The sequence below is a fragment of the Hyla sarda genome, chromosome 8 (assembly GCF_029499605.1).
Source record: "Hyla sarda isolate aHylSar1 chromosome 8, aHylSar1.hap1, whole genome shotgun sequence".
Lineage (NCBI taxonomy): Eukaryota > Metazoa > Chordata > Amphibia > Anura > Hylidae > Hyla > Hyla sarda.
Window position 1 is genome coordinate 176,136,393 of NC_079196.1, and position 22,912 is coordinate 176,159,304.

At 47.2% G+C, this 22,912-nt stretch overlaps 1 protein-coding gene across 7 annotated transcripts in view; it reads right to left on the minus strand.

Annotated features, from left to right (window-relative positions):
* The window catches only part of LOC130284782 (uncharacterized), a 63,275-nt gene that overhangs the window by 33,214 nt on the left and 7,149 nt on the right, over positions 1-22,912 (minus strand). For all 7 annotated transcript variants that reach the window (XR_008847142.1, XR_008847143.1, XR_008847141.1 and 4 more), the window contains exon 2: positions 11,030-11,083. The gene's annotated coding sequence lies outside the window, so the exon portion shown is untranslated. The remainder of the gene's footprint in view (positions 1-11,029; positions 11,084-22,912) is intronic.

Genomic DNA, 22,912 nt, shown 5'->3' on the forward strand with positions numbered 1-22,912 from the left:
TGCATACCATCATACGACTCACACGCTCTTAACTTCGCGGTGCCAACGCTGGGACTACGTTATAGTTCCCATGACTACCACGCCTTCAGAGCAATAACATCACGACACACAGGTGGTTTTTAACCTGTCTTGTCTGCCACGTCTGCAGGAGGAGGCACCACGCAGGTTATTGTTACCGACACGTTCTTCAGAGCAATAACATCACGACACAGGTGGTTTACCTGTTATGCCTGCCACGTCTGCAGGAAGAGGCAGCACGCAGGTTATTGTTACTGACACGTCTTCAGAGCAATTACATTATGACACATAGGTGGTTGTTTTCCTGTTATGCCTACCACGTCTGTAGGGGGATGCACCACGCAGGTTATTGTTACTGACACGTCTTCAGAGCAATAACATTACGACACACAGGTGGTTGTTTACCAGACATGCCTGCCATGTCTGCAGGGGGAGGTACCACGCAGGTTATTGTTACTGACACGTCTTCAGAGCAATAACATTACGACACACAGGTGGTTGTTTACAAGACATGCCTGCCACATCTGCAGGGGAGGTATCACGCAGCAATTGTTACTGACACATTTTCAGAGCAATAACGTTATGACACATAGGTGGTTTCTTTACCCATTATGCCTGCCACGTCTGCAGGGGGATGTACCACGCAGGTTATTGTTACTGACACGTCTTCAGAGCAATAACATTACGCCACACAGGTGGATGTTTTCCCGTTATGCCTGCCACGTCTGCAGGGGGAGGCACCATGCAGGTTATTGTTACTGACACGTCTTCAGAGCAATAACATCACGACGCATAGATTGTTGTTTACCTGTTATGCCTGCCACGTCTGTAGGGGGATGTACCACGCAGGTCATTGTTACTGACACATCTTCAGAGCAATAACATCACACCACACAGGTGGTTGTTTTCCCGTTATGCCTGCCACGTCTGCAGGGGGAGGCACCATGCAGGTTATTGTTACTGACACGTCTTCAGAGCAATAACTTCACGACGCATAGATGGTTGTTTACTTGTTAGGCCTGCCACGCCTGCAGGGGGATGTACCACGCAGGTTTTTGTTACTGACACATCTTCAGAGCAATAACATCACGCCACATAGGTGGTTGTTTACCAGGTATGCCTGCCACATCTGCAGGGGAGGTACCACGCAACAATTATTACTGACACATTTTCAGAGCTATAACGTTACGACACATAGGTGGTTTCTTTACCCATTATGCCTGCCACGTCTGCAGGGGGATTTACCACGCAGGTTATTGTTACTGACACGTCTTCAGAGCAATAACATTATGCCACACAGGTGGTTGTTTTCCCATTATGCCTGCCACGTCTGCAGGGGGAGGCTCCATGCAGGTTATCGTTACTGACACGTCTTCAGAGCAATAACATTACGACACATAGGTGGCTGCTTACCTGTTATGCCTGCCACGTCTGCCGGGGGAGTTGCCACACAGGTTATTGTTACTGACACGTCTTCAGAGCAACATTCCGACATAGGTTTGTTACCCTTCATGCCTGCCACGTCCGCAGGGTAAGGCTCACGCAGGTCTACACTACTGACACAGTCGCAAAGCAATAGACCACAGGTGAGCAAGAGCAACTCGCCACACACATGGGGTCACCATGTGTGACAACACGTCTGCCAGGGGATACACCACACAGGTTGTCATTAACAAGTTTCCAGCAGAGTCCATTCACACGGTCGACGGCCCTATTAGCGCCTGCTTCACCGGCATTTTCATTTGCACAATTGTCCAGCTTGTGGGCACGACTGCTCAGGCACAGAGCGGTAGTGTCTGCAGGTACATTTGGGTAGGCAAATTACAGACAGGATAGCTAGTGGGTCACTCGCAGTGGGACACCATTCATGAGGCAGTGGTGTTAGGAATTGGGCATTGGGTTGGCTTAGTTTTCAGGTAAGGTATTCGGATATTGTTTGATCTACAGGCAATTAGGCTGTTCAACGCCAAGGGTAATCGGGGGGTGGTGGATGTGCCTATATGCCAACAGTTTTATATTTTGCCACTTATTAGCAGGAACATGATGGGATTCATCAGGCCTGATAGGTCACAGTGTTTCACTCCCGCACTGATATTAGGCAGCATGCTACAAGCAGACATCGGCTGGGGGTTTGGCCTGACCTTGCTCAAGTGCCAACTCTTGTTTCAGTCGGGGGTGGGCATGACTACAACACTCTTCAGTTTCCAGGCATCGATTCCTGGGCCAGTCAGTTCGCTTCACCAATTCTATCTCAATATCAGAGCTTTATCTTGGTCAGTGCTAGGGTAGGGGCTTTGGTCCTTGATTACATTTAATTCCCTACTAGATTTACTTTTTACCCTCTTAAGGTATGGCCTCCGTCGCGGTCATCGGGCACATCTCAGACCAATAGGTTAAGACATAATGTGTACATAACAAGTAAGTATATATCATTGTTATTACGAGTACGAATGTGTAAGCCCCGATCACAAGTGTGAAGCCTAGTTAGGCTGTATTTGTGAGAGGGGCAGTAACATCTCCACCCCCCTTGCACGTCAGGCGGCACATAGGGTTGTGGGCGGGGGAAGGGGTATATAATGCCCCTACCTCCTATCAGTGGGCCATTCGTGATGTTTGCGGACTCCTCCCAACCCTCCCTTTCTTTTTCCTCTTTTATTCTTCATTTCATCCATTACAGGGCATACCCTCTTAAGGTATGGCCTCCGTCGCGGTCATCGGGCACATCTCAGACCAATAGGTTAAGTCATAATGTTTACATAACAAGTAAGTATATATAATTGTTATCACGAGTACGAATGTGTAAGCCCCGATCACAAATAGTACTGTGTACATTGCCACTAACCTCTCTCACCTGGCCTGGAGAATTTGCATTAACAAGATGTTGCAACAAGATGTTGCACTAAAGGAAACCTGTCACCATTTTATGCTGCCCAAAGGACAGGAAGCATAAAACAGGTGCAGGCAGCAGGATGGCAAGACACTATGATTAACTTTGAAACGCTTGGGCATTTTAGACTATCAAAGTTTAAAAATGCCACCAAGACTCAGGTAAGTAGTCACGGGGGGCGTATCCCAGTAACTGCTTCACACCACATTGGCCCTGAGCAATGCATCTTTCTCACTCAGTGCTGGTGGGGTGAAGAGCAACTGCTTGACTATCTATATATAGGATTCAGAGTTAATCATAGTGTCCGGGCACCCTGCTGACTCCACCTGTTTTAGGCTTCCCATCCGCAGTTTCAGCAGCATAAAATCATAAAATTGGTGACAGGTTCCATTTAACCTCTTAAGGACGCAGGACATGCATTTAAGCCCTGCGCCCTCTCCCCTGCTATGACATGCGCTCAGGAGTTTAGAGCGTGTTCATCAGTGGAGTGCGCGTTATAGTGGGGTGGTGGGACCTGTGTCTACTGCCGGACATCACCAATCTTGGTGATGCCCGGCATTAAACTCTTAGACTTCACAATCAAAGTTGATTGCAACGTATAAAATGCAAAAATAAAAATGAACAATCACAGCTGCTTAGCAGAGCTGATCGGGACCATAGTGGTGATAACGCGATGTCCCAAAAAGCTAAAAGGATGACGGGAGGTCCCTTACCTGCCACCTCTTCCGATCAGCAATCCAAAACTCCAGTCAGCAATGGCAGCCTGAAGCAATAAGGCACTGATGACACTGCATAGCATTGTTCAGTGTATTCAATCTAATGATTGCGTGTTATAGTCCCCTTTGGGGACGTCACTTCACCTCCTCCCCTACGCCAGCGTAACGCTACGGAGGAAGCAGAGTGACGCGTGTGTCACATGGTCCTCCATAGCACAACGTGATGCGGACGGGAGAACTGTGCAGCGGAGCGGCAGCCCCCGACAGAGGACAACTGCAGGTGAGCTGTCTACAAGGGTGGGGGCTGCGGTCTAAAGGGGGGCCCTGCCGTCTACAAGGTTGGGGGCTGTGGTCTAAAGGGGGGCCCTGCCGTCTACAAAGAGGGGCCCTGCTGTCTAAAGGGGGAGGGGCCTGCTGTCTAAAGAGGGGGAGGGCCCTGCTGTCTAAAGAGGGGGAGGGCCCTGCTGTCTAAAGGGGGGCCCCTGCTGTCTAAAGGGGTCTGTAAAAGCAATGGTCTGCAGTCTGCACACACACACACACACACACACACACAAACACGTGTATAGGAGTGCTATATAAAGAAAAAATATGTAAATTTACTGCTCCCCCAATAAAAATTAGCTCCCCCTTTTCCTATTGCTATACAAAAAAAAGTTAAATAATTTTTTCTTTTACATATTTGATACTATTGCATGGCTAACTGTCTGAACTATTAAAATATTAGTAAATCATTAACATTTTATTTTAATAGTTCAGACAGTTACTCATGCGGCAGTATCAAATTTACGCTGGTTTCTGTACAGGATCATTAATAATGATTCTGTACAGCAACCGGCCTAAACGTAAAAAATATAAATATATATATATATATATATATATATATATATAAAATTGCTGCTGTTTGGTCACATCCCATGCTAGAAACTTTTAATATGGCCATTGTACATAGTTTTTAAAGTAGAATCAGCTGAACCCCTTTTTTTGGCATTTTGACATTTTTTCCGATTAATCGATAAAATAATCGACAACGAATCGATTATTAAAATAATCGTTACCTACAGCCCTATTCTACAGAATAAAGATAAGGTGTCATTTTTACCAAAAAATGCACTGCGTAGAAGCATGTTTTTTTATTTAATTTTTGCCCCACAAATTCTTTTTTTTTTTTTCTTTCGCCATAGAGATTGATTTCATTACAAAATAAAATTGGTGGGGCAAAAAGCAAACCCTCATAGGTCTGTAGGTGGAAAACGGAGTTACCGTATATACTCGAGTATAAGCCCTCGGCCTATACTCGAGTGAACTCTCCGCCCTCAGTGGTCTTCAACCTGCGGACCTCCAGAGGTTTCAAAACTACAACTCCCAGCAAGCCCGGGCAGCCATCGGCTGTCCGGGCTTCCTGGGAGTTGTAGTTTTGAAACCTCTGGAGGTCCGCAGGTTGAAGACCACTGCGGCCTTCGACATCATCCAGCCCCCCCACCCCCTTTAGTTCTGTACTCACCTCCGCTCAGCGCTGGTCCGGTGCTGCAGGACTGTCCGGTGAGGAGGTCGTCCGGTGGGATAGTGGTTCCGGGCTGCCATCTTCACCGGGGAGGCCTCTTCTCCGCGCTTCGGGCCCGGCCCCGGAATAGTCACGTTGCCTTGATGACGACGCAGAGATACGTTTCATTACCAACGTTCCTCTGTGTCATCGTCAAGGCAACGCCTCTATTCTGGGCCCGAAGCGCGGAGAAGAGGCCTCCCCGGTGAAGATGGCAGCCCGGAACCACTATCCCACCGGACGACCTCCTCACCGGACAGTCCTGCAGCACCGGACCAGCGCACCCTAACGTCCCGCCGAGCGGAGGTAAGTACAGAACTAAAGGGGGTGAGAAGGGGGGGGGCTGGATGATGTCGAAGGCCGCAGTGGTCTTCAACCTGCGGACCTCCAGAGGTTTCAAAACTACAACTCCCAGCAAGCCCGGACAGCCGATGGCTGCCCGGGCTTGCTGGGAGTTGTAGTTTTGAAACATCTGGAGGTCCGCAGGTTGAAGACCATGATGATGACGTGGTGATGATGACAAGGGGATGATGAAGGGGGGGGGATTATGACAAGGGGATGATGAAGGGGGGGGGGATTATGACAAGGGGATGATGAAGGGGGGGGGGATTATGACAAGGGGATGATGAAGGGGGGGGGATTATGACAAGGGGATGATGAAGGGGGGATTATGGCAAGGGGATGATGAAGTGTGGAATGTGGAATGATGTGGAATGGGGGTGTGGAATGATGACAGGGGGATGATGAAGGGGGGGTGGCGATGATGACAAGAGGATGATGACAAGAGGATGATGACAAGGGGATGTGTGGGATGATGACAAGGGGATGATGAAGGGGGTGTGTGGGATGATGACAAGGGGATGATGAAGGGGGGTGGGGATGATGACAAGGGGACGATGAAGGGGGGGTGTGGGATGATGACAAGGGGATGATGAAGGGGGGTGTGGGATGATGACAAGGGTGATGATGACAAGGGTGATGATGACAAGGGTGATGATGACAAGGGTGATGATGATGAGGGTGTTAATGACGGGGGTCTGGATGATGACAGGGGGGGGATGATGTATTTCCCACCCTAGGCTTATACTCGAGTCAATAACTTTTCCTGGGATTTTGGGGTGAAATTAGGGGCCTCGGCTTATATTCGGGTTGGCTTATACTCGAGTATATACGGTATGATTTTTTGGAAAAGTGAGGAGAAAAAACAAAAGTGTAGTGGAGTCCTTAACCCCTTGGGGACGGAGCCCATTATGACCCTAAGGACGGGAGCATTTTTTGCAAATCTGACCACTGTCACTTTAAGCATTAATAACTCTGGGATGCTTTTACTTATAAATTTGATTCCGAGATTGTTTATTTGGGACATATTCTACTTTATGTTAGTGGTAAATTTTCGGCGATACTTGCATCATTTCTTGGTGAAAAATTCCAAAATTTCATGAAAAATTAGAAAATTTTGCATTTTTCTAACTTTGAAGCTCTCTGCTTGTAAGAAAAATAGACATTCCAAATAAATTATATATTGATTCACATATACAATATGTCTACTTTATGTTTCCATCATAAAGTTGACATGTTTTTACTTTTGGAAAACATCAGAGGGCTTCAAATTTCAGCAGCAATTTTCCGCAAAATTTTCAAAATCAGAATTTTTCAGGGACCAGTTCAGGTTTGAAGTGGATTTGAAGGGTCTTCTGGTTAGAAATACCCCATAAATGACCCCATTATAAAAACTGCACCCCCCAAAGTATTCAAATTGGCATTCAGTAAGTGTGTTAACCCTTTAGGTGTTTCACAGGAATAGCAGCAAAGTGAAGGAGAAAATTCAAAATCTTCATTTTTTACACTCGCATGTTCTTGTAGACCCAGTTTTTAAATTTTTACAAGGGGTAAAAGGAAAAAAAATCCTCTCAAAATTTGTAACCCAATTTCTCTCGAGTGAGGAAATATCTCATCTGTGTATGTCAAGTGTTCGGCGGGTGCACTAGAGGGCTCAGAAGCGAAGGAGCAACAATGGGATTTTGGAGAGTGAGTTTTTCTGAAATGGTTTTTGGTGGGCATGTCGCATTTAGGAAGCCCCTATGGTGCCAGGACAGCAACCCCCCCCCCCCCCCACACATTGCACACTATTATGGAAACTACACCCCTCAAGGAACACCCCACAGGTGTATGACAACTTTTTGTTAAAGTCGGATGTGTAAATGAAAGAACTAAAGGGGGTGAGAAGGGGGGGGGGGGGGGGGGGGGGGACTGGTTTTGCCCCAAAATGTATCTCTCTAAAATTATCTCTCTAAAAGCTCAATGACGCTCCTTCTCTTCTGAGCATTGTAGTTCGCTCGCAGTGCATTTGACGTCCTAACATGGGGTATTTCCATACTCAGAAGAAATGGGGTTACAAATTTTGGGGGGCATTTCTCCTATTACCCCTTGTAAAACAGTAAAATTTGGGGCAAAACCAGTATTTTGGGGCAACACCAGCATGTTAGTGTAAAACATTTTTTTTTTTTACACTAACAGGCTGGTGTAGACCCCAACTTTTCCTTTTCATAAGGGGTGAAAGGAGAAAAAGCCCCCCAAAATTTGTAGTGCAATTTCTCTCGAGTACGGAAATACCCCATATGTGGCCCTAAACTGTTTCCTTGAAATACGACAGGGCTCCGAAGTGAGAGAGCACCATGCGCATTTGAGGACTAAATTAGGGATTGCATAGGGGTGGACATAGGGGTATTCTACGCCAGTGATTCCCAAACAGCGTGCCTCCAGCTGTTGCTAAACTCCCAGCATGCCTGGACAGTCAGTGGGTGTCCATAAATGCGTGGAGTTGTTGTATTGCAACAGCTGGGGGCTCCGTTTTGGAAACACTGCCATACAATACGTTTTTCATTTTTATTGGGGGGGGGGGGGGACAGAGTAAGGGTGGGTATATGTAGGGTTTTACTCTTTATTATGTGTTAGTGTAGTGTTTTAAGGGTACATTGGCACTGGCGGGTTACGGTGAGCTAGGAATTTGCGCTGCGGCGAAAAATTTACCGCAGCTCATACTTGAAGCAGGGAACTTACTGTAAACCCGCACGTGTGAATGTACCCTGTACTTTCACATGGGGGGGGGGCGGGGGGGGAGAACCTCGAGCTGTTTCAAAACTACAACTCCCAGCATGTACTGACAGACCATGTGCATGCTGGGAGTTGTAGTTTTGCAACAGCTGGAGGCACACTGGTTGGAAAACCTTCAGTTAGATTCTGTTACCTAACTCAGTATTTTCCAACCAGTGTGTCTCCAGCTGTTGCAAAACTACAATTCCCAGCATGTACTGATCACAGAAGGGCATGCTGGGAGATGTAGTTATGCAACAGCTGTAGGTACGCAACTACAACTCCCAGCATGCCGAGACAGCTGTTTGCTGTTTGGGCATGCTGGGATTTGCAGTTTTGCAACATCTTGAGTGCTACAATTTAGAGACCACTGAACAGTGATCTCCAAACTGTGGACCTCCAGATGTTGCAAAACTACAACTCCCAGCATGCCCAGACAGAAAACAGCTGTGTGGGCATGCTAGGAGTTGTAGTTTTGCAAGATCTAGAGGGCAGTATAGAGATCAATGTGCAGTGGTCTCTAAATTGTAGACCTCCAGCTGTTGCAAAACTACAAATCCCAGCATGCCCACACAGCAAACAGCTGTCTGGGCATGCTGGGAGTTGTAGTTTTGCAACATCTGGAGGGCTACAGTCTAGAGACCACTATAGTGGTCTCAGACTGTAGCCCTCTAGATGTTGCTAGGCAACTCACCGGCTTCCGTCGCATCCAGGACGGATCTCCGTCGCCGCCCGCTGATCACCGTCGCTCCGCTGCCTCCGGACGGGTAAGTGATCTTCGGTGCCGCTCCTCTTCGTTTTCCCCGTTCTGGCCCGCCTATTGTGGATGGGCAGGACGGGGAAAACTAAAGTAAACCCCCCCGCCCCCGATCTGCTATTGGTAGTCGTGTCTAGACCACCAATAGCAGGGATAGGAGGGGTGGCACCTGTGCCACATCACTCCTATCGCTTTAGGGGGATCGTGGGTGTCTTAGACACCCGCGATCCCCCTTATATTCCGGGTTACCGGGTCACCATAGACCCGTAATGACCCGGAATCGGCGCAAATCGCAAGTGTGAATTCAATTGCGATTTTTGCCGATCGCCGACATGGGGGGGGGGGGTCTAATGACCCCCCCTGGGCATCTGCACGGGGTGCCTGCTGCTAGATATCAGCAGTCACCACGGTCCGGTCCCCGCCCGGCGGGGACCGAAATTCCCACGGGCATATGGATACGTCCTTTGTCCTTAAGTACCAGCACGCAAGGGCGTAATGCATACGCCCTTCGTCCCCAACAGGTTAAAGGGTAGCTCCTACCAGCACTTTTTTTCTTTTTTCTGTCCCTGCTTATTACCCATCTATCCCTAACCCCTTCCCTGCCTTTAATTTTTTTTTTTTACATATTAAAAAATGCCTTTTTGTCTGCCTGGTAGTGTGCTCACCACCAGGCAGACTTCCCCAGCAGGCACCACGTCACTGATGCCTGCTGGGGCCGACACTTCCGCCCGTAGTTCATCTATACAGGGCGCCTCCAGCTGTTTCCCCACTGCAACTCCCAGCTTGCCCTGACATCTAATGGCTGTCAGGGCATGCTGGGAGTTGTAGTGGGGAAACAACTGGAGGCATACTGTATAGCTGAAAACCGTATCTGTGATCGCTGTGCACATCCCGCCCCCCGCCGCGCAGCCCGCAACCCAGCCCCACCCCCCCCGTTGCGCCGCTCAACTCACTCTCCACCCCCCCTTAGTTCACCTATTCAGTGTCCCTCCAGCTGTTTACCCACTACAACTCCCAGCTTGCCCTGACATCTATTGGCTGTCAGGGCATGCTGGGAGTTGTAGTGGGGAAACAACTGGAGGCATACTGTATAGGTATATGGCCGCACATCCCGCTCCCGCCGCACAGCCCGCAACCCCCCTGGCCCCGCTCAACCCACTACCCCCCTCCCCCCGCAAAAGCACAAAAACACATTGAAAACAGACACAACATAGATATTTTTACCTGTCTCCGGGGCCTGCCAGGTAGCCTGCGCGCGTCCTCTTCTTTCAAAGCGCTTGCTCCCGCCTGTCTGATTGACAGGCGGGAGCGAGCACCGCAGTGAATGAATTCCGACTCGTTGCCAGGCTTCAACGAGTCGAAATTCATTAGTGACGTCACTGCCTAATGCATTCGGCCACTAGGAGGGCCTCTGGCTACCATAGTAACAAAATAGCTAATTGTGATCTCCCCTCCCTTCTTTCAATCTCCTTAGGAGTCACTGTTGACCTTGGCCTAAAAGGGGCTAGCTTGTTGGGATAGGCTTTTCTCTGATCATGGTCACTATCTCAGGATGTTGGCCGTATAATGCAGCTGACAACTACAAGTCATGACACAGACACAGCTCTTTGCCCACATAGTCACTGCACCATAATAGCATGGAACAACCTACAAGCAGTGAAATGTTATTATAGTGCAGAGTGGGAAGAGGTTAAATTATGTACATAGTAATGGATTGTACTCAGAAAAAAAACTGTATGGGGTATGAGGAATGAAGGTTCTTTTACTCTGGACAATTCTGTGGGCTCGATAAATGGACATGTTATTTCGCTGGAATGAAGGATCTCTGGTGTCAGTTTCATTGATAGAAACAATTGTGCAGGTCACCTATACCATCTGTGTCCATAGACATTGGGGTATACTATGGCTATCCACATAGACATTAGATTACTGACACATCCCTCAAAACTGGTGAAGTCTGTCATAACAAAATCTAATGTCTATAGAGAACGTTATATGTATACTTTTACATAACTTACTTCATCCTGGTACAAGAAAAAATACATGTACATCGCATTCAACATCTAAGGCACCTAGAACAGAAAAGATTAGACTTAGTTTTACTCTGCTCAGTAAAATCATTTTGGTGTAACGCATTATATATACATTATAAAGTATAAGTACATTGTCTTATACATATTGCCTAACAAATGTCTTTATTTTTTTAAATGTTTTTATTTTTAACTTATCTAAGTAATGATCTATGGTAGAGTTGAGCGAACTTACAGTAAATTGGCTTCTAGCAAACCTCGCAGCTCGGCTGTTGATTACTTTAGTCTGCGTAAATTAGTTCAGCTTTCCAAGGGCTCTGGTGTCCTGGAAAAGTCTGGGATGACAGTCTTAGGTCTCCTAGGTCTGTATCCACCTTTTACAGGCAACTGGATCCCTTGGAAAGCTAAACTAATTTATGGAGACTAAAGTAATCAACAGCCGAGCTGCAAGGTTTGCTATGAGCCAATTTACTGTAAGTTCGCTCAACTCTATTCTAAAGGATGAAGCCTTAAAGCTTTTTTCCCACCACAAATTGTAGTGAAAATGTATACCGCCTCCGAGCTAATGTAGATTTACACTATTATGCAGTTTAATCCAATAAAAAATTATCCATAACCTTAGACTCAAACACAGCCTTTACTGGAGAGATAGCACCAAACATCCCGGATTCTCTTCTTCTGCACTAGATATATGAGAGCATTTTTATGCAGAATGAGTGGTCATTTTTTGTTGGCTCTTTTTTGGAGGATATACTGTATAATTGATAAGTTCACTGAAAAAACATGTTACAGATATTAGCTGTTTCCGTAAACTTAAAATTCAGAGAAAAGAATAGAAATATGTTTTCATTTTTTTCCTTATGATGGCTTGTATTTTTTCTGGATGCGTTCCAGTTTTCATTGTTATACATTTTAGGAAACATCTGACTTTTCAAATGCTTTTTATTTTCTTATTGGGAGGCTGCATTAACAAACAAAAAAACTGCAATTCTGCAAATCTTTTCACCATATGGGGTTACTTTTTTTGTTCTTTCTTACAATTTTATAATTCAGGTCTTGTGTATGTGGAGATACCATATTTTTCTTACTTCTTTTTTAGTCCTCCAGCTGCCATGTAAACTCTGCCTAATCTTATAATTAAATTATAGGAGGTGTAGATGGGCTTATAGGGGGATCCTGCACCATCTGTAAATATAGCATGTGAGCAGACGCACGCTACGCCACTCTAACTACTTCGCAGGCTAGAACCGGTGGAAGCTGTGAAGCCAGGAGGCATTTATGGCTATGGTGAGGATCACACAGCAGAGGGGCTAAGTGGCTAAGCAGAGAATGGTGAAATAGCGGAGGTGGTGACATGGAGGCACGGAGCGTTTGGAGCACTTGGATTCAACGGGGAGGCAGAGGGTGGTGAAGTGGCAGTGATTGCCAATCTTTGGTTCTGGGGCTCTGCAGAGGGAGCAGGAGGAGAGGCATGGGACATGTGATACAGGGTGAGAGCTAATTGGGATGGTGCGGACAAGAGGATGAAAGTGAAAGCCACGCAACAATGTGAGGACGACAGAGGTGGCAAAATAAGTCAATGGTGGTTGGTGTTGGAGTGGCGAGAGCAGCAGTGCTCCAACTTACTGTGATAGTTTCAAGTGTGTCTGGAAGACATAGTAATGCTTTACTATAGAGATAATAGTCAGTATGGTCAGTAGATAGAAATTATAAATTGCTAAAGACATTGCGGAAATCTAAGGTAATTGTGTGATAAAATCTTGGATGCAAAGACATTGTGAAGATCTTAGGTTTATTGTGCATAAAAAAATCTATACTATATAAAAGTGTGGTTGTGAGGCTAGTACTGTGAGAAGCCCATAGTGCAGTTTTCTGTCATGGTTGCTAAAGTAAATTTAAAGGATTTTTAATGTTTGGACAATGCGGCATTCATTGTAACTAAGGAAACAAACGCTTCAAGGGAAAAAAAATAAAAGCCTGCTCTATAGGTGAAAGCTACAATGGTCGGACTCAAAAGGACTTGAAAGGAATTTGGGTCTCTTTTTTTTGGTTTTTCCAGTGCTGAAAAACGTATCCCCTATCCTAGGATAGGGGATAAGTTTCAGATCGTGGGGGGTCTGACTGTTGGGTCCCCCCGCGATCTCCTGTACAGGGCCCCGGCAGCCCACAGGAAGGGGGCATGTTGACCACCGCACGAAGCGGCAGCTGACACGCCCCCTCAATACAACTCTATGGAAATGCCGGAGCTCTACCTTCGGCATTCTCCCGCTCTGCAATGGCGCAGTATTGAGGGGGCGTGTCGGCCGCTGCTTCATACGGTGGTCGGCACCCGCTATCTGGCCAGCAAGCCGGTGCCCCGTACAGGAGATCGCGGGGGCCCCAGCGGTCGGACCCCCCGCGATCTGAAACTTATCCCCTATCCTTAGGATAGGGGATATGTTTTTTTTTAGCACTGGACTACCCCTTTATCTCTGGTTGTACTGCAAATTGGGAAAATATATAGGATTACAACTGATAAGAAGTCACCTGCTGCTAGAATTTTTTGTGCTATCATATTCAGTAGGCATAGTGGAGGTTATAAATATTAACTGTGGTTATAACTTCTGTTGAGGCTTCCTTATTGCCGAAATTGTACACCGTTTTTTTCCTCTTTCTCTCTTTTTTCTTTTGTGGATATGATTGGTTGAAGGAATGTGGGAGGAAAAGATAGGAGGGAGAAAGGTGTGTTAAGTCGGAGGTCAGGAGAAAGGTGAGGAAGCTGTGGGTGGTGGTACCATAGAAACATTTCTTAGTTCCTCCACAATTAACCTGTTGGGGATGAAGGGCGTATGCATACGCCCTTGCGTCCTGGTACTTAAGGACGAAGGGCGTATCCATACGCCCGTGGGAATTTCGGTCCCCGCCGCGCGCCGGGCGGGGACTGGACCGGGGTGGCTGCTGATATCGATCAGCAGGCACCCCGCGCAAATGCCCAGGGGGGTCATCAGACCCCCCCATGTCGGCGATCGGCGCAAATCGCAAGTAAATTCACACTTGCGATTTGCGCCGATTCTGGGTCATACGGGTCTATGGTGACCTGATGACCCGGAATATAAGGGGGATCGCGTTTGTCTAAGACACCCATGATCCCCCTGAAGGGATAGGAGTGAGGTGGCAGAGGTGCCACCCCTCCTATCCCTGCTATTGGTCGTCAGAAGCGACGACCAATAGCAGATCGGTGGGGGGGTTACATTTATTTTTCCCCGTCCTGCCCACCCACAATAGGCGGGGCAGAACAGGGAAACGAAGGGGACCAAACGCCGAAGTCCACGTACCCGTCCGGAGGCAGCGGGCGACGGAGATCGGCGGGCGGCATGTCGTGCAGCAGAAGATGACGGCTCCCTGGATCCTACGGAAGCCGGTAAGTTGCCTAGGAACATCTGGAGGGCTACAGTCTGAGATCACAATAGAGTGGTCTCTAACCTGTAGCCCTCCAGATGTTGCAAAACTACAAGTCCCAGCATGCCCAGACAGCTGTTTGTGCATGCTGGAATATGTAGTTTTGCAACAGCTGGAGGGTTACAGTTTGAGACCACTATACAGTGGTCTCTAAACTGTATCCCTCCAGATCTTGCAAAACTACAACTCCTAGCATGCCCAAACAGCTGTTTGTTGTCTGGGCATGCAGGGATTTGTAGTTTTGCAACATCTGGAGGTCCACAGTTTGGAGATCACTGTGCAGTGGTCTATAAACTGTAGCCCTCCAGATGTTGCAAAACTGCAAATCCCAGCATGCCCAAACAGCTGTTTCAGCATGCTGGGAGCTGTAGTTGCATAACTACATCTCCCAGCATGCCCTTTGGCGATCAGTACATGCTGGGAGTTGTAGTTTTGCAACAGCTGGGAGGCACACTGGTTGGAAAATACTGAGTAAGGTAACAGAACCTAACTGAAGGTTTTCCAACCAGTGTGCCTCCAGCTGTTGCAAAAGTACAACTCCCAGCATGCACATGGTCTGTCAGTACATGCTGGGAGTTGTAGTTTTGAAACACCTGGAGGTTTGCCCCCCATGTAAATGTACAGGGTACATTCACTAAGGCATATTTACAGTAAGTTTCCTGCTTCAAGTTTGGGCTGCGGCAAATTTTTCGCCGCAGCGCAAACTCCTAGCGGGAAACTCACCGTAAAATGCCAGTGCGAATGTACCCTAAAACACTACACTACACTAACACAAAATAAAGGGTAAAACACAACATATACACCCCCTTACACTGTACCCCCCAATAAAAATGAAAAACATATCATACGACAGTGTTTCCTAAACGGAGCCTCCAGCTGTTGCAAAACAACAACTCCACGCATTTCTGGACAGCCACTGACTTAGCAACAGCTGGAGGCACCCGGTTTGGGAATCACTGGCATAGAATACCCCTATGTCCACCCATATGCAATCCCTAATTTAGTCCTCAAATGCGCATGGCGCTCTTTCATATCGGAGCCCTGTCGTATTTCAAGGAAACAGTTTAGGGCCACATATGGGGTATTTCCGTAATCGTGAGAAAATTGCACTACAAATTTTGGGGGGCTTTTTCTCCTTTTACCCTTTATGAAAAGGAAAAGTTGGGGGCTACACCAGCCTGTTAGTGTAAAAAAAAAAAAAAAAATTACACTAACATGCTGGTGTTGCCCCATACTTTTTATTTTCACAAGCAGTAAAAGGAAAAAAAAAAGACCCCCAAAATTTTAAACACGATTTCTCCTGAGTACGGAAATACCCCATATGTAGGCGTAAAATGCTCTGCGGGCTCACAACAAGGCTCAGGAGTGATAGCGTACCATGTACATTTGAGGCCTAAATTGGTGATTTGCACAGGGGTGGCTGATTTTACAGCGGTTCTGACATAAACGCAAAAACATAAATACCCACATATAACCCCATTTTGGAAACTGCACCCCTCACGGAATGTGACAAGGGGTATAGTGAGCCTTAACACCCCACAGGTGTTTGACGAATTTTCATTAAATTTTTCACTAAAATGCTGGTGTTACCCTAAATTTTTCTTTTTCACAAGGGAAAATAGGAAAAAAGCCCCCCAAAATTTGTAACCCCATTTCTTCTAAGAAAATACCCCATATGTGGATGTAAAGTGCTCTGCTGGCGCACTACAGTGCTCAGAAGAGAAGGATCGCCATTGGGATTTTGAAGAGAAAGCTTGTCTGGAATTGAAGGCCACGTGTGTTTACAAAGCCCCCATAGTGCCAGAAAAATGGACCCCCCCTCATGTGACCCCATTTTGGAAACTACACCCCTCATGTAATGTAATAAGGGGTACAATGAGCATTTACACCCCCCAAGGGGTCTGACAGATTTTTGGAACAGTGGTCCGTGAAAATGAAAAATGTAATTTTTCATTTGCACAGCCCACTGTTCCAAAGATCTGTGAAACGCCAGTGGGGTGTAAATACTCACTGCACCCCTTATTAAATTCTGTGAGGGGTGTAGTTTCCAAAATGGGTCACATGTGGGGGGGGGTCCACAGTTCTGGTTCAACGGGGGGCTTTGTAAACGCACATGGCCCCTGACTACCATTCCAAACTAATTATCTTTCCAAAAGCTCAATGGCGCTCCTTTTTTTCTGAGCATTGTAGTTCGCACGCAGAGTATTTTACATCCTAACATGGGGTATTTCCATACTCAGAAGAGATGGGGTTACAAATTTTGGGGGGCATTTTCCCCCATTACTCTTTGTAAAAATGGTACATTTGGGAAAAAAACGTCACTTTAGTGAAAACTTTTTTTTTTTCATTTACACATCCGATTTTAACGAAAAGTCGTCAAACACCTGCGGGGTGGTAAGGCTCACTGGACCCCTTGTTACGTGCCTTGTGGGGTGTAGTTTCCAAAATGGTATGCCATGTGGGGTTTTCTGCTGTTCTGGCACCATAGGGGCTTTTTAAATGTGACATGCCCCACAAAAACCATTTCAGCAAAATTCACTCTCCAAAATCCAATTGTTGCTCCTTCCCTTCTAAGCCCTCTACTGTGCCCGCTGAACACTTGAAATACACATATGAGGTATTTCCTTACTCGAGAGAAATTGGGTTACAAATTTGGGGGGGGGCTTTTTCTCCTATTACCACTTTAAAAAATTCAAAAACTTGGTCTACAAGAACATGCAAGTGTAAAAAATTAAGATTTAGAATTTTCTCCTTCACTTTGCTGCTATTCCTGTGAAACACCTAAAGTGTTAACACACTTACTGAATGTCATTTTGGATACTTTGAGGGGTTCAGTTTTTATAATTGGGTCATTCGTGGGGTATTTCGAATTTGAAGGCCCTTCAAATCCACTTCAAAACTGAACTGGCCCCTGAAAAATTCCGATTTTGAAAATGTGGAAAATTGCTGCTGAACTTTGAAGCCCTCTGATGTCTTCCAAAATTTAAAACTTGTTTTTATGATGCAAACATAAAGTAGACATATTGGGGGAGATTTATCAAAGGATTTATACTGGTTTTTCCTGTCTAAATTTGTCGCACAGAAAGTCGCAGTCTAAATATGTGCGACTTTTCTGCGACTTTTGCTCTAGTGGATTTTTAGAACATGATGCATGCTAGTCTATATTGGACTGAAATGCATTGAAAAATGCATTGGTGCTGAATTTATCAAAAGCGACTTTTCAGCGACAAGTCGCATAGGCTGAAAGTACGTCGAAATGTCAGACCATGTTGGAGCAGGTTTAAATATAGACTAAAGCATAGATCATGCAGTCTGTGCACAGAATTTATCAAGAGCTGTGCGCCATTTGATAAATTAGGTGCACAATAGACCAGACTAACCCTCTGTAGTTTGGTCTATATTGATGCGGGACATAGACAACTTTGATAAATATCCCCCATTGTATATGTGAATCAATATATAATTTATTTGGAATGTCTATTTTCCTTACAAGCAGAGAGCTTCAAAGTTAGAAAAATGACAACATTTTCAAATTTTTCATAAAATTTTTGAATTTTTCACCAAGAAATGATGCAAGTATAGACGAAAACTTACCACTACCATAAAGTAGAATATGTCACGAAAAAACAAACAGTCTCGGAATCAAATTCATAAGTAAAAGCATCCCAGAGTTATAAATGCTTAACCCCTTAAGGACTCATGACGTTCTCATACGTCTTCACTTCAGAGTCCTTAACGTGTTAATGAGAACGTCATGAGCTTTCCCGGCCCCCCGCAGCCAGCTGAAATCGTTTAGCAGGCATCACGGCATATCGCCCAGGGGGGTCATGATGACCCCCCATGTCCACGATCGCAGCACATCGCTGATCAATTCAGATCAGCGGTGCGCTGCGATTCCGCTCCCCGTCGTTCGCCGGGCGGGGATCGGAGCCGGATGTCTGCTGATTTCATTCAGCAGACATCCAGGCAGTGTGCCGGAGTAGGTCCGGAGGACCTCCTATACTGGCGAGCGCTGCAGGACGCTGTGAAGTATTAACCGGCGTTCTGCAGCGGTTCCGGGTCATCAGGGTCACGTGTGACCCTGATAAAGATGATGAATGGTGGTGTAATATACACCACCAATCATCATCCGTGCAGTACTGGGGTCTGGCATTGTTGCCACCCCCCTCAGTACAGTTGTGATTGGGTGGCCAAAGTGGCCACACCAATCACAGAGTAATGGGAGGGGATGGTGGGGGCTAGGAGCATGTTGCTCCGTTCTGCCGCCATTCCACTCAGATCTGGCGAGCAGGATGGAGCCCCGTGCTTCCACCATCCCCTCAGTGTGAAAAAAGTGCCCCTTGCCCCCTTTCTGTGGCCCCTTGGCACAGAAATCCCCCAGGGTTAGCTTTAGATTTAGGTAGGGACAGGTTAGGGTTGAAAACAAAAAAAAGTATTTTTTTGCGTACCTCAGTGGGTGTCTGTGGGTCCGTTGGGTCGCTGCGGTCTGCCGCCAGCCTTTTTTTTGGGCGCAGATGTTTTTTTTATTTTTTTTCCCTAAGCGTGTGTGCGGACCCTCTTAGTTATAGAAGAGCGGTCCGCCACCGATTGTTAAAGCCCACCCGCTGCTGATCAGTCCCGTAGTACTGATCAGCGTTTTTTTTTTGTGGTGCCAGTGCTTTTTTTCATGTTTTATTGCACCCATAGGCGGTCCGTGCTACCAGTAGCAGGCATGAACTGTGTGGACGGACCGTACCTGTGGGTGCAGCCTGTCCCACCGCTGTCAGGGATTTATCACTGATCAGCAGGTTTTTTTGGGTTCAGGTGGGTGCATTTTTTCGGGGTTAAACGTTTTTTTATTTTTCGGTTTTTTTGTGTGGGGGTCTGTGTACAAGCCACCAGCCACTGTTCTGGGCTGAGTGGCCGGACCCCCCCACTGACTTCTGCGCCCCCTGCTGCCACAAGCGCTAATCAGTGCGCACACCACTGATTAGATAAATGCTTTTTTTTGCGCTGGCTTTTTTGCGCTAGAAGTCCCCCTTAAAAAAAAAAAAAAAAAAGTCCCCTTTTTATTTTATATTTTTTTTCGGTTAGGGCGGGTTAGGGAGGTAGTCTCGCACCACACCACACACAGTACATATACAAAAAGACCCCCCCCACACACACACACCCGTATCCCCATTAGAGTAGGGAAATGGCCCGTTGAGCGTTTTCGGTGGATGAGGCATATGCCATAATTGCCTCTGACTCTGAAAGTGCCTCAGAAGACGATGAAGATCCCACCTTCCTGATTTCCTCGTCGTCCTCATCATCTAGTTCTGACGATGAGTCCCCAAGGCGGCGGAGACGCCGCCGTGTGGCGCCGCAAACCTCCTCTGTCCTTGACCCTGTGCCCCATGCTAGTATGAGTCCCCCTGGCGCTCATACTAGTGAAGCCCCCCAGCCAAGTTCACTGGTACCTCGTACCTGAGAACTTGTCTGCACTCAGCCAGCGGACCACGAGCCCGTGATTCCTGAGTTTATTGGCGACTCAGGAATCAAAATTAACATTGTCGGGTTCACTGAAATTGACTTTTTCGGTAATTTTTTCAGTGACGACTTTGTTAATTTGATGGATACACAGACGAATTTGTATGCCCAACAGTTCGTCGCAGCTAACCCGGGCTCATTTTTAGCTAGACCCGGTGGCTGGACTCCAGTCGATGCAGCCGAAATGAGGACCTTTTGGGGCCTTGTGCTGCATATGGGTATAGTTAGAAAACCCAGTGTCAGGCAATATTGGAGCGGGGACGTCTTTTACCAGACACCCCTCTACAGTATGGCCATGGCACGTCCCCGGTTCAAGGCCATTCGGAGATGTTTGCATTATGCTGATAATGTGGCATGTCCCCCCCGAACTGATCCCGCGTATGACTGCCTGTATAAAATCAGGCCGGTCATCAATCACTTCGGGGCCAGATTTTGGGAGGCCTATGTCCCGGGGCGGGAGGTCGCTATTGACGAGTCTCTCATCAACTTTAAGGGGAGACTCAGCTTCCGGCAATACATCCCTACCAAGCGGGCGCGGTATGGCATGAAGATGTATAAACTTTGCGAGAGTACCTCCGGGTACACTTGCAAGTTTATAGTGTATGAGGGACGAGATTCCTGTTTTGAACCCCCAGAATGTCCCCCCACTCTGGGTGTTAGCGGGAAAATCGTGTGGGGCCTTTTGAACCCATTGCTAGATAAAGGTTACCACCTTTACGTGGATAACTTTTATACTAGTATCCCTCTCTTCACATCCCTCGCCGCCAGATCCACGGTCGCTTGTGGGACAGTCCAAAAGAATCAAAGAGGCCTTCCGCCTCATCATTCCCTACATACTCCTATCCCCCGGGGTGAGTCCCGTGCTTTTTCCCATGAGAACCTGCTGTTGGTCCGGTATAAGGACAAGAGGGATGTCCTTATGCTCACCACTATTCATGGGAACGGCAGCACCCCTGTCCCTGTGCGAGGTACCGCGGGACCGGTCCTCAAGCCTGATTGTATTCTGGACTACAATCGGTATATGGGGGGAGTTGATCTTTCTGATCAAGTCCTCAAGCCATATAGTGCCAAGCAGAAAACATGTGTATGGTATAAAAAGGTTGCAGTCTACATGGTACAGGTTGCCATGTACAACTCTTTTATACTGTACAAGTACGCTGGCAACACAGGGACATTCCTGGAGTTTCAAGAGGTAGTTCTAAAGCCCTCATCTATGGTGACCACCAAAGAGCGGGTCAGAATGTGTGTAGGGATTGGCGGTGTCAAGCTGTTCTTCACATGGTTTGCCTTGGCGAACAGAGTCACACAGGGGAGGAACTGCTAAAGTTCATTCGTAAAGAAATCCGAGTATGGCTTACTCCACGAAATCTGGAAATGGGAACCATGGTGACCAACAACGGGAAGAACATCGTGTCCACGCTGCGACAAGGAAGTGTGAAACATGCGCCCTGCATGGCACACGTGTTGAATCTGGTTGTCAAGCACTTCCTCAAGTCTTCACCTCATATGCAAAACATCCTGAAAATGGCAAGGAAACTGTGCATGCACTTCAGCCACGTATACCGCCAAGCACACAGTATCCAACAACATAGTCTTATTTGTGACGTTGCCACACGTTGGAATTCCACCCTCCATATGTTGGACAGACTATACGAACAAAGAAAAGCCATCACTGATTTCTTGATGATCCAAGCAGATAGGAGTACTCCCCTGTGTAACTTCAATGTGAACCAGTGGCAGCTCATACGTGACACCTGCCGTTTGCTGAGGCCCTTTGAGGAAGCCACATTATTTGTAAGTCGCCTCGATTACGCCATGAACAACGTAATTCCACTCCTACATTTCCTACAACAAATTATTGAAACCATGGCTGGTCACGGCAATGGAGACGTTGCGCCTACATCTCAAGGCTACATGAGCCCTGTGGGGGCTGAACTGGAGGAGGAGGAGGATGATTAGGGGAAGAGCGGAGCACAGTTTAGGTTGGATGAGATGGCTGGTGTTTCTAGTCACCGGACAGGAGAGGAGGAGCAGGAGCAGCCAGAGGAGCTAGAGGGTTATGAGGAAGGCGAGAAAGAGGACCCAGACACACCGTGGCAGTATGCAGTGGAGATGGAGGCAGGTAGTTCCTCCGAGTCACTGGCGCAAATGGCACGATGCATGCTCAATTGCTTGAGTAGTGACCCCCGAATTGTCAAAATTCGTCAGCGGGATGACTTCTGGAAGGACAAACTGACCTACTACAGAGAGATTCTACGTAGTCAGTTGGCCGATGCCTATCGGCCACATGGTCCATCCACTCGCAGGTCTGACTCTGGGGGCCCTCTGCGCTCACCTTCCACTGCCATGGCTGCTGGGGAGGGGTGGCAGGAGCAGTACCAGCTCAATCAGCAGCAGCCTGAGTCTGATGAGTAGCTTCCTTCACCCGCATAGTGAAGCAACTCATCAGCAGCAGGTAGACATGAAGCAGGACCTGAACCAGCAGGTGGTGGCATACCTTGACATGAGCATGCCAACAACCATTGAAGATCCGCTGGACTTCTGGGCAGCCAAACTTGATTTATGGCCGCAACCAGCAGAGTTTGCCCTGGAAAAGCTGTCCTGCCCGGCCAGTAGTGTGCCATCAGAGCGGGTGTTTAGTGCGGACGGGGCCATAGTCACCCCAATGCGAACTCATCTGTCCACTAAAAATGTGGAGAGACTGACGTTTGTCAAGATGAATCAGGGATGGATCAGCCAGGATTTCCAGCCACCATGCTGCTACACCAACATTTCCCAATTATGGTTGGTTATGAAACCCTATTGGGTTTTCAACTAGGGTTATGAAACCCTCTTGGGTACTGCGAATGACTGCTCCTGACTCATTCTGTGTCTTTCAGGAACTACTTGCCTCACGGATGCTTCTGGCCTTGGGCCTTTAATTTT